Source organism: Anser anser (assembly GCF_964211835.1).
Source record: "Anser anser genome assembly, chromosome: 10".
NCBI lineage: Eukaryota > Metazoa > Chordata > Aves > Anseriformes > Anatidae > Anser > Anser anser.
The window spans coordinates 4,514,290-4,532,734 of record NC_139730.1 but is presented as its reverse complement, the minus strand read 5'-3'; the positions used below and the strand labels follow the sequence as shown (position 1 = coordinate 4,532,734).

Sequence of the window (18,445 nt, the reverse complement as noted above, 5' to 3'; positions counted from 1 at the left end):
CAAAGCCATGGAAACCATGTATCCTTATGCAGGGAACACAGCAGGGGATGGAACAAGTCAGACAGAAAAAAGCAAACAGACTAAGTGCCACTTGAGTAAAGTGCCAGGAGAACCAAACCAATGACACAAAATCCCAAAAATCTAAGCAAGAAGAGAACTGGAATGCCTCCATCAGGTGAGAACATCAACTAAATACATAGCTCAGACACTTGGTGGCAACTTGTGAGCTCCCCCACACCACCCCTTTTGTGCTGAGACAACCACCAAAAGGAAACAGACAAACACGGGGTGGTTTCCACTACCTGCAAGAGGAGACATTCAGGGAGGAATGCCCAACGGCTGGTGTTTATTCTATGCTAGATGCATCAGCAGTGTTCCGGCACCAGTGTTAAGCCACAAAAGCAGGGTTTGTGCCTGGGTGCACTCAGCACCTCCCTTGGGTGATACTGCCACCTTTTTTTGGGCCCCGTTTGAGTCATGTTCTGCATGCACAGTTAAAAGCTGTTCTCTTTTGTGGAGTTCCTCCACTTTGTTTCCTTGATTTCTGCGTTCCTTTCTGTCCAGGGGCTCCCCCATTTGGAGCCGTGCTGCCCCTGTTTGGTTCCTCTGGGATGAAACGTGGCAACCTCTGTGTTAACCTCTCTGATAGCACCTGTGCCACGAGCTGAGGCTGACCTGTGTCTCAGAGGCACGGAACTGGGAAGTGATAACCTGGCCTCTGTCTGCACACCTCGGATTTTTCCTTAAAATTGTCATCTAGTTCTTCCTCCTGGCCCAAGGCACAACCTACATCACTCCCGAGAAATGAATTATCAGGAGAAAATATTCTGAGAGCAGAAAAGCAGTTACTTAAACACCACTTCATTTTAATGCCTATCTGCTTTCAATCTGTATCCGTATCAGTGTGGGTGTGTTTAACGCGACATTGTACAATTCCTAGAGTAATTTCAAGAACAAATTGTACCAGATCCACGGAAAGAGAGAGAGAGATCCCTAGGAGGTATTTGGGTAACATAATCAATTCATACGGAGTGAGCGGGTGTCTGAGTATGCATGCGAGTACAAAAAAAGCACATGTACACATACACCCACACAGCACGCCAGGATGCTGCAGAATCCCGTAGACATCACGAGTATAAAAGCCAGACTTTTGCATGCATTATTTCTGAAATTTCTCAAGCCCTCCGGTTTCACAAAGCTGAATTATTTAAAACCAACATGGAGAAGCAGGACTGCGCTTTAAAAAGGAGGATTAAAAAAAAAAAACATTACCTGTATCTGAGCAAATCAGATTTTGTTTCATACTCAATTGCTCACAAAGAAAGTTTATAACCCTGGTTTGACCCTACCCAGAGCTGCAATTTTCCAACTCACAGGGTGACAAAACTAAGTTGAAACCTGTATCTGAATACAGTGACAGCAGTTTGACCCTGGCTAGAGTTAAACTGATTTTTATATCTAAAGACAACAATCATTTTTTGTGTCGTCAGAAGTAATGCCGGGGGACAACAATACGAGAAATGTCACAACATGGGGTGCTACGGACTGGAAAAAGCAGCTCCTTGATGGGGTCCCCTGGTCTCTGATGTGCCCCTGGTAAAATGATCTAAGTGATTCTGGCCCATTGCCACAAGCCCTCTTCTCTGCTGTATGTGCAGAGCAACGTGTTACAGCATTATGAACATGTCACTGGCACTGTTAGCAGTACAGAGATAAAACCCCACTCATCTTTAGCGCAGCAAGTAGGAACGTGTATCACTCCTTTAATTATTAAGCCTAAGTGGGATATCCTCAGTTTCCCAACGCCAGTTTAAACTGGATTGTGCCCTGCAGATTCATCACTCGTGGGCTGACGTTGATGAGCTTTAAAAATATTTTGCTGTTCCTCTAGCTCTTTCCCAGTCCTTTGTTCATTTATTTCTCTTCCTTGGACTCCCAAGCCTTCTGAATCGGAGGCGAGGAAGCACCAGGCGTGAACTCGTTGCAAAGCTGGCAGCTATCCTGCCTCACCCTTACCCTCCTGCCAGCAGGGAGCCCTGGCTCCACCTGCCCAGTCCTCCCAGCAGAGCTCGGGCACTCACCTGGGGACAGGTCACTAAGCCTCCTCCCATCCAAGTTCAGCGCTGACACGGCTCAGAGGAAGGGATGGCGCTGCCGCAGTGAGTTGGGGCCCTTCACCCTCCGGGAGCTGGAATGTATCAGGCTGCTCAGGACACTGCTGCTCACTAACTGCTACTCCAGCAAACGCACAAAACCAGCTTCTGCAGCACAGGCTGCAGGCCCCAAAAGAGCCAGGGGAGGACCTGTGAAATGAAAAGGACAAGACGTGAGATTTGGCTGAAAGATCCTTTAAAGTTTTCGGTTCAGCATAATGCCCCACGTCCAATGCCCAGGGCTGGCACCTGCAAGGGTCTGTCCTCTCCTCCTCCACCCAGCTCCTCGGGGCTGCTTGTCCACCATGAACAGACCTGCTCACTCACTTGGAGGCCAGAAAGAATAGCACTTTACTGAAGAAATCCAGATTCAAAAGAAAGAGGAAATCAAAATAAATCCTTGGAATACAGGCCAGCCTAAATCCTGGTATTTGGATAATGGGTTAGATATCAACTACACCAAAAGAATCATGAGCATTCAGGGCTCTGATTTTGCATCTCTGACTGGGTGTAAAACCTTGTGTTCCTTCCAGACCACATGGTGCCATCTGTCTCTGCTTCTCACCAACTCCATTTGGCCACGTGCCGCTCTTTAGGACATATGGATGAATCAGCCAGTAAAGAGGAACATCACCTGAGGATCCCTTTCCTTTGATCTTTTCCTCCACCACCACCCCTACCCCACCAATGAACCAGACCCTGAGTTTGACTCCAAGACCAGGGTAGTTCAGAATGTAGGTCTGATTCGATTTTACTGATGTCTCGTGGGCACCATGAAAACCGGGTGTGGGACAGAAAGAGGAGAAAAAAACTACAGTGCAAATAGTGTTAGACAAGAGAACCTTTGCTTTAGGAGAGATAACAATGAGAAAAAAATGAAAGACAAATTCATCAACAACGTCTACAGTTCAGGATATGTACAGCAGGTGAAGTGGATATTTCTTCAAGAGTGGTACAACTAGGCTGTTAAGAACAATCACAATTAGAAGGCAGAGAAACACCCAGGACTTAGGTAGACATGAACGTCCAGACTCCAAAATTTAACTCAAGGTCATCTAAGTACAGAGTACAAACACAGTAACAGCTATGCTGGTTTGTGCAGCTTTGAATGACAGCTGAATCCCTGAAATTTCAGGAGCTCAGACCAGACCCAAAGTTCCCTACCCACTCCATAACTTCCCCATAGTGGGGCTTTCCTCTTACTCCTACTGGCCTTTCTAGCCCATCAATCGTCTCGCAATGGTAAGGCTGAGCTGAAGACACAGAGAGAAGTCCCTACTGATGCCACCCTCCCCACGCAGCCCTCCAACACCTCACACCTCCTTCAGTTCCTTCTTGGCTTATTTGCTCCCTGGTTTTGCACTGGCTGTGCCCACCCTACGCCAGCAGGACATCACCCAGGTGGTCCATACTGCCCAAGGCACCACGGGAGCACTGGGGGCACAAAAAAAGCCGTGGCGTGGCTTTGGAGCCGCTGACTGCCAACTTGCATTGCTTTGGCCACCGAGTGAGTCAGCTGCTGCTGCACGCAGTGCTCAGAGAGCCCCGCTCCAGCACCAGCTGCCAGCCGCGGCACCGTTTCTGTGTATTACTGCACCGTGCAGGCAGGTCTGGAACCCAGCTTGTTAAATCACAGCGTTGGTCCAAGCTGTTCCATGGCGTGGAGTAAACCATGCAAATCCTTCTTGTTATTCTTTCTAAGCTCAGTCCTGTGCTTCTCTGCATACATTAAACTGGGTTGGGGGAAGAGAAAGATTAATGCAGTGTCTGCACTGGGTTTTTCTCATCTGTCTGTTTTTGCTGAGAGAAGGGGGAAGGCAGATGCTTAACCCCCAGCAGGAGCGCACCACTGATGTTAGCTCTGCAGCCTCCTCTTCCTTGCCAATGTTCCTGTGATGATCCTCCAGGCAATCTGCACAGAGCAGACTCTGGCTCACCTGCAGTCCCTTGCATCTGTGAGATCAGCTGCTTGGTGGCACCTCATCGCTGTGAAGGGCTGGAGCTGCTTCATCTCGGCTCCTGCTGAGTTCTGAGGTCAGCAGAAGTTGTGAGCGTCTGCTACACGGGGAAGCAAAACGCTGCTCTGCAAGTAGCAAGGTTTCACAGCCTCTGCTCAGATGAGAATGCAGCTGGAGATGTAAGCCTGGAGCCCCTGCCTATTACCAGAGGCAGGATTTTGCTTGCATGAAAGGCATGTACTCCGCCTTCCCACCTCCTGCTTAGCTCGGAACCACATTTCCCTCTATAAGTAGTGCTGATACCTGCAGCCTTTCACTACCGCTAATTATGCTTGTAGCTGTATCTGCACCGCTCAGATTTCTGCTCCGTACTGCGCTGCCTCTACTGAGCCCTACTGAACATTAGCCTTGTTGTACAGGGTTGAGGAAAGAGCGTGGAAAGGCACTTAGACATCATGGATACAACTTGCAAGGGGAGAAACAAAGTGAGGGCCAACATCAGCCTGCTGAATTTCAATCAGTGCACAGGCAAAAAAGAATCGGAATAAACTTGTGGACTCTAGAAAGATTTTCTTGGCTGCCAGAAAGCTCCTTAGAGCCTTTTACGGAGAGTTATTTCAGAAACAAGAGGCACATGATTTTTTTTCAAGAGGAGAACTGTGCTTGAAGATATTTCTTTATATTTCTGAGGCACAGCATACCTGTCTTTTATCGATCTGTTGTACAACTGGAAGAGCCAACAGAGCCCCACAGAGTAAGCCCCCACCAGGACAGCACGATGCTCCATCAAACACTGGCCACCTATCCATTGTCATGCCCCCTGTATTTGTCACTACCCAGATCAATCCCATGCTGTTCAGCACATTTTAGGAACCCAGGCTAATAAATCATTTAAGTGCCTCTCACTTCACAGATGGTAAGTGCAGTTCAATGAAGGTAATTATAAAAAAAAATTACTTCTGGAGCAAAAAAATCAAAACATGGGAATATCTGTCTAATAGAAAAGGCTTGCAAAGAGATTTGGGAGTTCTAATAATTCTGAGGAGCAGGTTAAAGGTCTGCGAGTCTGACAGTAGGTTTTCCGTCTGATTGACTGAATCGATCCTGTCCTTGTGTAACAGCTCTGGGCCCCTGTATCCAGGATATTTCAGGTCCTGAAAACACTGCTGAAGAAAAAACTGTAACAAGCCTTGTTCTCTCACTACAATGTTGTGTGTTTTTTCTTTTTGCAAACACAATATCCATCACTAAGAAGATGAGGTGATGGAAAGGTGAGGATCCTGTAGGGAGCAGCGAAAATACTAAAGCAGGAGCAAACTCTGGTAACAGCGACACAAAGTGGTAACAAAGCAGACTCCCAAATTTCCATTTGATTTTTGTTCTTGGATTTCAACATGACATGCTGCCACTGTGTCATTTCAAGCTATCACTTACATTGCTCTTTCCAGCATGCCAGAAGAAAACTCCTCAGTCTCTAGCTGATGCACACAAAGGGAAGAGACCCTTCTCAGCCAGCACCCTGCAAGGCGCAGTTCCACCTGGTAGAGCCACTTTCTCCAGCTTGGCCACACCAAGTGAAGTCTCCTTTGTCCAGGCATTAAGGGCACAGCTGAAACCATCTCAGCCATGCACAGCCAAGCATAGACAGGAGCAAGTCCAGTGAAGGGCCCCAAAGATGATTAATGAACTGGAGCATCTGTCGTACAAGGAGGCTGGGAGAGCTGTGTTTGTTCAGCCTGGAGGAGGGAAATCTCAGGGGGAATCTTACCCATGAGTAGAAATATCTGACGGGGAGTAGAGAAGATAAAGCCAAACTCTTCTCAGGACAAGAGGCAACAGGCACAAACAGAAATACAAGAAATTTCATTTTACCATAAACATTTAAATGCCTTTCTGCATAGATTTTTTTCTGGATAGCAGTTTCAAAAAATTGTTTCTGACTACATCATTGCTTTGAAAACCTTTGATTACACCCATCTTTTTCAGAGTCACTGCTCTTGGAGCTGAAGACCTCAGGTGCAGCTTGTTAGCAATAGCTGAACGAGCCCTTTTATTTGCATACAGCTACCACGGATAGCTGGCTGCTGGAGTAGGCAGCCTTAACCAAAGCAGCACCTCCCTTCAGATGGCAATCTCCCTTCAAATCTGGGGTTGTTACAGAATCAGTGCACCCAGTACTACTGAGATATAGAACTAAATATTAACCTGTTGGATTTATTTATATGTAGCATGGCAAAAACTGATTCAGAAATGGACAAAATCTCTCTAGCGTTCAAAGCAAAGCCAACAAAAGATCCAAAGTCATCTGATTACCATTTTCTTTCTCTCTTTTCACCTCAGTGATAAATTCATGTCCTTCAAGCAATTTGCAAAGCTAGCCTTCTTACTCCACCTATATTTGTATTGTTGTATAACTCAATTTTAACAAAGACATTAATTAAAAAAAAATTAACATAAGGCTGTCACATAAAGCCTTCAGAGTCTCTGGTGTTTACCTCATCCTCTTCCTACCTAGTGAGTTCTGATATTTGTATTGACCCAAAGACACTATGTCCCAAGGGTAAAGTATTGTTTATAAAGCTCTAGGTAAATAACAGTGGCTCCTCCTTATGGTTTTCAGGACAAAGAACACTTTTTTGATTGCAATTACAGTTTGAGGAGCATGATATTTAGTGATACATTCTACATAACTTTAAATTGTTATGCAAAGGACAAGTATAAAATATGATTCCAAGAACTCTTAGGAAATTAGAGATATGAACAGAACTATTTGTTGAATGAACGCCTTTCTTGGACCTCAGAATTTCAGCTGGATCTCAATAACAGCCAATCACAAAATCCTTTTTATTATGAAGAGTCCTAATAGCTGTATAAAATATGCAATGCTACAAAATACAAAATAAGTGAGTTAAGATGAGGATAGTTTGGGTGAAATTTGTCACTGTGCTGAAGGCAGGAAAACCTAGCTATATCCCTAAGACCTTGGAAGTGCTATTTTTGACACCCTCTTATAGACTGAAGAGATTTTACCTAAGATTCATCCCAGGCATTTGTGTATATGCATACAGACTGAATCAATAAAGTTTTGAGAGCTATCTGAGTTAGCATAAGTTTTGTCATTTCCTAAGTGCCTGAAGCCTTCCTGTTTAGTTTCACTAAAGTCATCAACTAAACTAGTGTATAAACTAGGTAGCCCTGAACTCTTACTCCCTCTCCCAGTTTGACAACAGCTTCAATTTAATTAGCACCTTATCATGCTGAGACATCTCAAGGCACTTTATGAAAGATGTACAGTCATATTGTCTGCTGTGCCAAGGTAACAAATGAAATCAAGAAAGAAAAAAAAAAAGAAAAGCCTCAATTTAGATTTATAGAACAAAAGAGTGGCAAAGGACAAATGGGCTGGATTCTCAGCAGGCAGACACCAGTGACTGGCTTCTCTTCTCCATCTGCTGACGCTCTAGTCCACTAACTTCAACAGAAGTATCTCCTCTTACCTAAGTAATGTTTCATATTCATATTTCCACACATTAGAAATTCAAACGAATAACTAAGGAAGATAATCTGGAAACAAAGTTTTGATATTGCTGACTGGTAACCCTTTACCCCCTTTAAAATCAGCTCCAGAACACTGTATCTGTAGAACTAAAAAAAAAAAATCATAAAAATAATTTACTGCTCTCATTGTTTCTATTTAATATCTTGCCTGTGGGTCAAGAAGCAATGTATCCCACATCTCACGGTTAGAAGTACACAGATGCCCAGCATTATGTGGTGCAGCATTATGATGTGTGAGGCTGATACTGGAAATGACACCCTTCAAATGAGAAATTAACACTCATCCAATCTGCGTTTCTCCTAATCATCCAGATGGATACTTAAGATAGCACGACACCCTTCACAAAGCATGGGGGCCAACTCCAGTGTCTTGACCAGTATTTCCTACTCAAAACAGCAGGGCTTTATGTCCTAGACAGTGAATAGTTATAAAATAGACTCTGATTTCCTCTAAAGCATTATTAACGTTATTAATCTGGATCATGGGACACATCCAGATGTTCCTACTCAGATTCTGCTCAAGTGAAACTCCCAGTAAAAGCCGAGGATTTCCTTTCGCCTTTATCTGATTCATTATCTTACTAAAAGCCCCATTTCTGGAGGCTGTCACAGCCAGAACATGTCCAAGTACTACCTTCAACAGGAAAGCAGCTGAATCAGAAAGAAGACCACAAGATATTACGACAAAGATTTAAGTTCAGGAGTCCACTCAAGCTTGTCAGTTGGGCCAAAGATTTATTAGAAACCCTGGTAAGGAAATAAATAGATACTTTTTAAAATCACTTTGTAAATTCCTTCTCTCATAAAACTCTTCATTAGGCATTGACGTCACTGCATTATGTTATACACTGCATCCAGCTGCATTAATAAAGTGATGTCTAATGTATTAAATTTATGTCAAAAGTAAGTAGTAACTGAAAAAAAATCTTTTTCTAAGGGGTAAATGCAGTTTTGATGACATCAAGCACAGATGTGTAAGAAGATCATGTGTGCTCTGGCTTGATTAAAAAAAAAGAAAATCAAGAGCTCAGGCATCTTCCTGATGTGCAACAATGAACCAACCAAATTAGACGTGAAAAAAACAACAACACACACAAACACTACAACAACAACAACATAAACCGCCACAACGACCAAAAGGAGGAAAGATTGGAAAATGAAAACCAAAGTCCAATCTGACCCTCTTTGAGACTGAGCACGCTCTACAGCCAAAGACTGAAAGGCAACCGGGAAGTAACAGTTAAAAGGCAATGAATGAGAATCGCTCTGCTTTTAATAAACTAAATATGAATAAAATGAAACAATGCCATAGAACAAGAATGTGTAGTAAGGACAGAACAAGTTATATTTTCACCAGATCTTCACTGATAGGATTGGAAGAAGTGTGTTTTTAAACCCAGACTTCCCCACTCTTCAAAGCTTTTGATAATATGTAAAAGCTCACAGTTTGTTGCTGTAGAAAAAAATATCTTTTAATATAATTTCATGTTATTCCTTTTTCTTCCTTTTAGTTTCTGTGATGCCCCTAAACAGAAAGAGTATTTTAGTTCAGAAAGATCTACTGGCCTGTCAACTTTCAAAATATCCATCAAGCCATTTTTGTAACACATTGGGGCAAGGAAAGGGGAAAACAAATTTGAGGGACTTGTCAAAGCTTATAGTAATTTATGAAGTGAATGGAAAGTGCCTTTGACAGTAAGAAACTACTTGCCGTGAAACTATTTTGCAGTGAAATAAATACTATAAACTGAACTGCGATGCCAAACTTCTTCCCACTCTCCTAGCAGGGGGCTGTGCGATGCATTGCCATCTCTTGCACCTAATTTATGCCACTTGTGAGAGAAGATTGCTAGAATCCCAACTGCAGAAAGCTTGTCAGCATTAATCAGGGGGACGGTCTCAAGGAAAGGTAAGAGCTGTCTTCACTTTCATCCTCTACTGAAGACACACCATGTCCTACCTTATCTAAGCATCATTCGGGTTCCAATAGCACCCAGAGGTACCAACAGAGCCCCTGTTATGTTTGGCACCATGCTGACATGTAATGAAAGATACGGGAGTTATAAAACCTTGTGAAATTATGCTCCAGCCACACAAGATGACAAAGGAAGTGTTTCTGTCACCCGTTTTGAAGGACAAAAGCTGAAAGTACTCAAAATTTCTGGCAAAACTTGGAGTTGAGGCCAAGTCACTCAAGTGCCTTCATTACAATTTGACGTAAATAGGACTAAAACATCACACATGGCAACAAATATGAGCAGGGTTAATAAGGATTACAGAAATAGATAAAGCAAAAGTAGGACTGGCTACATGATTCCATGTTGTCTGGAAGAGGAAGAGCTCCTTGTGGAGATTTGGGTTTTAATAAAAGAAATTGCCTTATTGCTATTACTATTTCTACAGAAATAGGGTGCACCAATATTGTCACGGAGTGGCCTAATCCTTCCCAGCCATTTTGGATCTGAAATGAATATACGGTAGAGACGTTCCAGTGAGGATTGCTGGGCAAGTCAGTGAAATGATGCAATGGAAACACAAAGCTGTGATACAAGGTGAAGATACTTCGGAAGACATACACATATCCAAGCCAACACGCAGGGAACAACTGAGGAACTTAGAGCTAGGCTGGTGAGATAATTGAGAGGGGCAAGCTCCGAAGAAGAAGGCACTCCTGTGAGTAGGTACAACTCCTGTAACTCAGTACAAGCATTATCTAGCTAGCACTGAAAAGAATTGAGAAGAATCAAGATCAGGTGGCTCACAGAGCAGCCTACATCACCAGTCAGTGGATTGTCTCCCAACTGAGACAGGAAAAATAAGCCAGATTTGAGGAAAAAGTCGGATTCCTTTTGTAAGCCCAGTGGCACATGGCTGATTAGAATTGCAGGCAGCATTCTCAGTCATCGTTTGTTGATGTTTTGTCTGTAAATCTGAAAACTGTAGTAACATTTCATACACCCAAGGAAAATTCAGTAGAGAAAAGTAGAGAAAAAGTAGTCTGAGTAGCCCATTTACAGTGACCTCCATTCCTGAATCCCTTTATTCCTTATTGCTCTCATTTAATCAGTGAAGGTTATTAATGGAAACAACCCTATGTTTTACTGGCCCTTAATGCCAGAGTTGATTCTTAAAATTATTGAAGAGATGCTACTATGCAAGTCATCTTATTCAGCTCAGTAACAGTGAGACTAATTTCCAGGGCTAGTTGTAGAGCTAAAGAATTGTCTTTGCCATGAAAACTTTGTTTTCAAATCAGTTTTAAATAGTGAACATTACCTTAGGCGATGTCTTTATTTTCAAGCTTCAGCTCTTTCTTTATTTTTTTAATTGTTCCAAAATTCAATGTTTAAAATTAGTTTGATTGGGTTTGGATGGCTTTTTGTATTTATCAGCCCAAGGTCAGAATTTGGATGAGTGCCTTATTAGCTTCAGGGTTTTAACAAGTAGTATAGGGGCTGGGGGGTTCCATTAGTACCAGACAAGCCAGAGTCATTTAATATTTAGGATGTTCTTTGGGACCCAGTTGTGTTTTGGTTGCTATGGAATGAAGTCTCCCATAGGAGGGAAAAACAAAAACAAACAAACCCACCAGGGCATTGAGTCCACATTCTGGGGATGTACTGGCAGCAGACCTACATTGTGCCAGTTGTAGGCTTCTGCATTTTTATATTTTTTTGTATGCAAAGTGATGGAACCAAGACAAATGGTTGCAGATGGTTGAAGCTACACTTCAGAAAACAAATCAAGTTTACCTAGTGCTTTGCATATCTACGCCACAGATGTTTGCTTGGTTAGCAGGTCCTGCTGAAACAATTCAGAAAGGATTGCCTGTAAAAGCTGGCTTGGAGATGCAACCTGCTAAGATCATTAGTATATTCCCTTTTAAAAACATCATCAGTCCCTGCTCATTTTCAAGGACTTGTGATCTTGATGTAATTAGAGCTTTTGCCTTCATCTTCCTTCCAGTTGCTTCTGTTTTTTAAAATACAGATGAAGAGTAACCTAGCAAGAGAGGGGGCAGCTCACTCTCACAACATATTACGCTCCTGAGAATACAAATGCTGAAATGCAGATATTAGAGAGGACTATCATATGTCCTTAGAATTATAAGGCACAAGCAGAAGATCCAGATTCTAATCCCACTTTTCCCCAGTGAGGACCGTTCATGTCAAAAAGGATATATTAGATTTGGAAAAGATTCAGGGAGACATTATGGAAAACTTCCGTGTAAGGGAGGCTCAGACGGACTCCTTAGGGCTCCAGCTTGGAAAAGAAATTACTTGGAACTTATTTTAGGGGTACATCAAATCACGAGTGAGAGGTTGGACAGAAATGGACAGTTCACCACCCCTTCCAAAATAAGAATTAGAAGCCATTAAAGACTGTGAGAGCTATTTTCAAATAAGCAAAAGGAGGTTGTTCTTCACATAAGAGAAAACAGACGTGGAACTCTGCCAAAGATATTGTGAATGCAAAGAATTTACGTGACTTCAAAGGGAGGCTGGGCCAGGATTGGGAAGAAAGATCCAAGTTCAGACATTCTCATTTCATCCACCTCTTTCCGTGACTCTTCAGATCTACAGCCTGCCACTTCATTCTTCCCAGTAAGAAGCATATCATCTGAATCCAAGTAGCTTTCCTCGTTCTCACTTTTAAGTGGTACCTCTGTCTCCTGACTACCCAAAATCCCAGAGCCTGTGGTTATCAAGGAGAGGGATCAGATGAAGTTTCTTTTTTTTCAACTTTGACTTATATAGCAACCTCCATAAGTATAACATAGGAAGAAGTCACATGCTGATATAATAATTAAGGATTCCAAACTGGATTTCAGCAACTATCAGTAGATTACCAGTATTCAAGCACAAGAAGGAGGCTTCAGCAAAAAAAAAAAAAAAAAAAAAATTACCTGAGAGAAGAGCTAATTGTTCTCTGAAACCATAAACTCATTGAAAGGAAATTAGAAACAAGTCCTACAGAAATGTCACTTGACAGAAATGCATTGGGGTAGCATGTTTATGTAGCAACACAGATATTAGAGAGAAGGAATTCTAAAGTCTAATAATTGTCTCTTCCTAATGAAAGACTTTTTCTTTTTTTTTTTTTTTTTAACTAGCTAGAAGGTAATTCAGTTAACAAAGCAAATAGGTAGAATTCTCTGATAAACTTAAGTATTCTCCCCACAGGTCCAGAAGGCAGAAACTATCCGTCTTGTAGGTCTGTACATATGCATACTCAAAGAAGACCCAGGGTATTTTCATGTACAAGAGTTCATGACCAAAATGGTTCACAGTACTGTTCATCACTGGGAGACTCAAGGCAGGTTATTCAAGACTTTCTATGATATGCTTAATAACAAGGAGCATACTGAGCCTGGGCAAAACAGTGTCTAGGTTGTGGCAGGATAACTTCCAGTCTACCACAACAGTTTCATGAACTTTGGAAAAGTGGAACTAGATGCAGAGAGGTACTGATTAACTCAAAATTGTCAACCGTTTCCAGCACAGTATAGATTTTCAAGAGAAAAGTAAGGGGAATATTTAGTATAGATCATGGAGGGGGAAAAAGAAAAATTCTATCACTAAAAAAAACCAGTAAGTTTTGGGCAAGTATACCACATTTCCCCCACTTCATGCTCTGGGGACCATGAAGCTTGTTAACCTGGTTCATACAGCAATCTACGCCTCGAGTTTCAGAACAATGTTAATTACTCCTACAATATGTTGTGCTACACAATAGAGAAAATGTATTAAGAAAAGAGGCATGACCAAGAAGCAAAGGCAGAACATGAGCAAGAGAGAGATTCCTGTATGTTTCTCCAAAGATCAGCAATCTCATTAAATGGTTCAGGCCTTGATATTCACCCACAACATTTGCTTCTGTAACCTCCTATGACAGCAAGTTCCTGTGCTGAGTGAGAAAGCATTTCTTTTTTCTACCCCATATTCATTGCCATTGATTTCATTGATTGACCCCCTCTAAATCAGTCACTGTAAAAATATAAAGGGCATCTGATAGGGTTCCGGAGTGACATAACTTGACATAATATAGCCTAATGTGACAAGCTGCTGAAGTCTGAAGGAGAAGATATTCCAATTCCAGCCGGATATCAAGGGTGAACTGAGACAATCTGAGGTCCTCCGCTCACACCTCTGTGATGGAGCACCATCCTGTCAACCCATCTCCCTCCTTTGTCCTTCAGTACCAGTGGCTTTCAGGTGTGAGATGAATGAAGCTATTTACCACTTCAATATTCACCTTGAATGAGAAGGTCTTTGAGGGTGCACACTCCTGCTGAAAACCTGTGGTGGGGAAGTTACAACAGTCCAAAGTTTACACCCAACTTTGCACCTGTGGCATTCATGGTGCCCACACAAAGGTGCTGGAGTAAACATTTACATTGCTGTCAGAGTGGAGGTACAAGGACAGCTGGTTTTTGAGCACAAGCACACGATGCTCAATGAATTTTCACAACTCCTCCAGCAAATGGAGCACATGACTCTCCCTCTGAGTTACAGCTGCTGACAGAAGCTGATGTTTTCACAGGTTGCTTGACCTGGAACGAGGTCAAGATTTGAAAGCCTTCCAGGAAATAAGATCCCATCTTGCACTCATAACGCTTAATGCTTTTCTTAAGTATCATCATCCAGCAGCATGTCATACACACAGCTCAAGAGAGCTTGTGATTGCATGTGCAAAGGTGACTTCATTATTTGACACAAAGTACTCAGCAATGCAGATGCTGAGAAGCACACTGCTGTGCTAGGCCACTGGGAGAACTTCCCACAAAGCCTGATGCCCTTTCTTCACTGAAACTCCTAATTCTTTTCACAGAATCCTCTTCATAATTAGATGAATGTTTCAGTCACTTCAGACAGATGTGGAGGGCATAGTTAAAATCAAAAACAACGTGGACATGAACTCCATTTCAATTTAGCATGAATGTAGGTTTCTTACTTGGGAGAGCATATTCATGACATAGCCAGTGGAAGGAGAGGAGCTTCTCCAAGGAAGGACTCAGAGACCTACGTTGTGGAGGAGTTCAGCTTTCTCCACTGATGATATAGGGAGGAGTGAGGAACTGTTTATAGTAACAATCAGTCTTTGTTTACAAAGGTTATATTCTGTAGAGAAAAGAAACAAGCAGTGTGCATAACATAGGTTTACAGATTGCAAGGGATTAGCATTGGCTGCATGCACTCCCACATCACAGCATTACAATGTATGACAGGTTTTTCACCTTGACACAAGTTTACAAGAAAATTTGCAAGTTCTCTGGCTGTCAGACAAAAGTTTACACCTTCCACACAACTTACAACTTATGTTTAAGCCTGGAGTCATGAAAGAAATAAATAGAAAGTTCAAGAACATACCAAGTTAGTTTCTTTTGTGTCATATGTATAGATTTGCCAAGAAACTATGTTGACAACATTCCTAGAAGATCCTCATATGAAAACTTTGAAAGAAGAAAAAGACACAGCTAGACAATGTGTCAAACATTCCTACTAATGCAGAAGATAAACTAGATACTTCAATACTTCTGAAAGCAAAGGCTCCATATAGCAGGATGAAACCCATTATGTTAAATCCCTTTCAATCTCCAGGTAACCAGGAGAGTAAAGGGACCATTTCATTTCACAAGTCTTACCCTTCCTTCCTTACCACATACAAAGCAAATGCTGGTAGTCTGCCCTCCTTATGGTTTCTGGTCCCAGAATTAAACCAGACATAACTCCACAATTTTAGCACTCTAACAACAAAAGAGAACCTGAATCTCTTGCCTACTCATTTGTAACACACAAGAATGAAACCAGGTACTCAAATCCCAACTTGTCCCTCATCTTCATTCTTTTACATCCATATAAAAAACTTCTCCATCACCCAAGCATTCGTACTGCTACTTCCCGAAGTGTGTGAAGAGGAAATGAACACAAGGTGTTATATTTGCCCTGCAGGTGCCCAGCTGAGCTGGAATCTGTTACTGTACATCTGCCCATTTTTTTGCTGTACGTGACACATAAGGCATAAGGTTACAAGATTAAAGACCATGTAATCTTTTTCTATGGCAGAAGATGTTGGTTGGGAACACAGGGAGCAAAAGGTATCAGGCCGTTAGGAACCTCTGCAGGCAAGCACAGACAACTCTGTCAGAACTAGGAAGCAAAACAACTTTGTATTTGGAAATTCAAAGTGGGATTCATTATGTCCCAACAGCATTTCTCTTTTCTTTTCCTGTAGCTCACTAAAGGTTCTCTGTTTTTCTCTTGCTTTTAAGGTTCTGGTGCTGGTAGGTTCCTCAAAAAAAAACCATGCAATTTTTTTCTCCATTAAGAAAAATGTTTAGATGACGGCTGTTCTTTGCATATAGTGAAAAACCCTGCTTTGGAATAAGTCAGCCTCACTGTTTTTCATGAAGGCACACAGATGAACGCAGCTGGGCCTTTTAGGGGCATCCTTGAGCCTTGTTTCTATGACTCTCTTTGAACCTCGGACTTCTCTTCCAGCTGCATCACTGGAGCTCCACATGCCAACAAAGGTGATTCAGAAGTCAGATGAGCCTCTCTCAGATCTAGAAATCTTTGCAGTGCAAGATCAGCCTCCTAAACAAACCATAACCAGAATGTATTCCTAAAATCTGATTGGTAATACCGACTTCCCTTCCAAAATGAACTGAATAAAAAGTTTATATTATTTTAATCCTTCCCATGCCTCTGGATCCATACACTGAAAGTGAGAGGTGCAAGTATCTAATTGGTTCCAAAGTCTCATATGTGCACACTTGAATCATTGAAAAATGTATCTTAAACTACAGCAAAGGCTCAGGTAAAGAAAATGCAACAAAACTACTTGTGATGATTAGCCATACTTCCCTACAGCAGCTCGCTCTCCGTTCTGCACAGTTTATGATCAAACAGACGATGGCACGCTCATTATCACACCCACCACAGAGTCACAACACCAGGTTTGCATTTCCTTAAACACCTCGGTACCCCAGGTGCTGTTTTCATTGTTTAAAAACGCTTTTGAAGACTAAGGATTTTTCTTGGCTGGCCAAAGTATGTTTTATTTACATTTGAACAGTAAAATTATGATTCTGTCCCCATGTGCTTTGCATGACTGTAACTTGTGGGTTTTTTACTTGCAACTTGAAGAGATAGCACATTCTGAGTTTATTTTAAATGGTTTCCTCTTCAACCACCCCAACCCACAGTATCCAGGACTGAGGCTAAATTCTCCCCTTCAGAATAAACAAACCTTGAAGCTTTCATTTCTCTCTGACTTATCTCTGATCTGTTTTAAAAACCTGACCAGATCCTTCTTTTCGTCTCACAAAAATTCATGCCAAGAGAAGTAACATCATCACAACCTGTCAACACTTAGAGGCTAAACAAAGAAAGAAATAGATCAAGAAAACAGAGATGAAAAGCTTTTGTGCCCCTCTTCCCAAACTAATACTCCCAAAATGTGTTTAGAGAGAGGGGGAAGGAGCCATTGTTTGAGCTAACACATTAGTGATGTGCTTATTTAACTAACTATCTCCATCCCCAGACATATCAAATGGAATGCAATGCCAGCTGAAAGTATTATGTAGCCTTCAGTGATGTGAAACATATAAGCTCTAAGGCATACAGTTTGGCTGAAGACTCCAGCTGGCACTGGTAGTTTTATTGTACTGTGAAAAACATTAAAGTCCTCAGATGCCCTGCTGATCATGGGATCTGAGAAACTTTCCTCTATCTGCCTGACATCGACTCACACTGCAATTAACACACTCCTCCCTCTCCTTCATTTTCCCTCGCTGCAGATGTACACATGCACGTGTGCACCACCAGTATTATTTTGTGTGCAACACCAACGTTATTTAGCCCAAGAACACTTGTGTTGGAGTCGGTGTGCTGCTGCATTTGGGAGGGGGAGGCGTTCTTTGTCCGAGTGCTAAAAAATCTGGTACCTCAACTTTCACTCGAAGGTGGCAGCAGCACATGTAGAGACCATTAAGGGCTGTGTTTTGCTTCCTAACTTTTCACATTTTTTCCTCCCTTTGTGACACGTTTATTGGCCTTGAAGGGCGAGGAGGGATAACATAGGAAACCAGAGTCCTCCGTTCAGCTCTGACTCACCTATTGTGCACCCCTGCCTCATTTAAGGGCAGGTTGCACTCGGCATGGTGGCTAGATAGTGTGAGCAACTGGAACCATTAATCCCTGTTCACATCTGATTTTCGGCAAAATCTAAACCAGTGTTAGTTAAATGTGTAGCTTGGGCAATTAAAAAAAAAAAAAAGGTTACAGATGAATATTATTTGGTCTGAAAACAAATCTGCAAGGGGTTTTGGAGACTAGTGCCTTGAGGATTACAGCTTATTTGTGGAGCTTTAACAGGAAACTGCTAATTATGACACCTGCACAAGTTTCCTTGAATTAGACCCTGGGGATTCACTGCCTTGACTATAGATGTTAGCCAAAGCCTCGGGCTCCTAATCCATAGCCATCATCTTAAGTGAGAACAGAACAGCCAGCCATAGGGCATTTGCAATCTCTGTTAAGAAAGGGTATCATACAGTTTAAACTAGATGCTGCCTTGCAAGACAAACTACCCGAATTTTGAACATTCTTCCAAAGAATTTTACCCTTCAGGGTTATGAACTTGTGAAATCAGCAGTCTAATTCACTAAAATGGCTTCCAGGCAAAGTGAGTATCTATGCGGCACTACAAAAATGTTAGGAAAAATGTTCAAACTGTATGAATCAATACAAATTGTCTAATCAATATGATTGT

The 18,445-nt window shown here is 42.1% G+C and overlaps 1 protein-coding gene across 2 annotated transcripts in view; it reads right to left on the bottom strand.

Moving 5' to 3' along the window:
- LOC310904690 (protein FAM169B-like) overlaps nt 1–18,445 on the bottom strand; it is a 194,999-nt gene that overhangs the window by 91,035 nt on the left and 85,519 nt on the right. For both annotated transcript variants that reach the window (XR_014588535.1, XR_014588536.1), the window contains exon 18: nt 2,082–2,303. The gene's annotated coding sequence lies outside the window, so the exon portion shown is untranslated. The remainder of the gene's footprint in view (nt 1–2,081; nt 2,304–18,445) is intronic.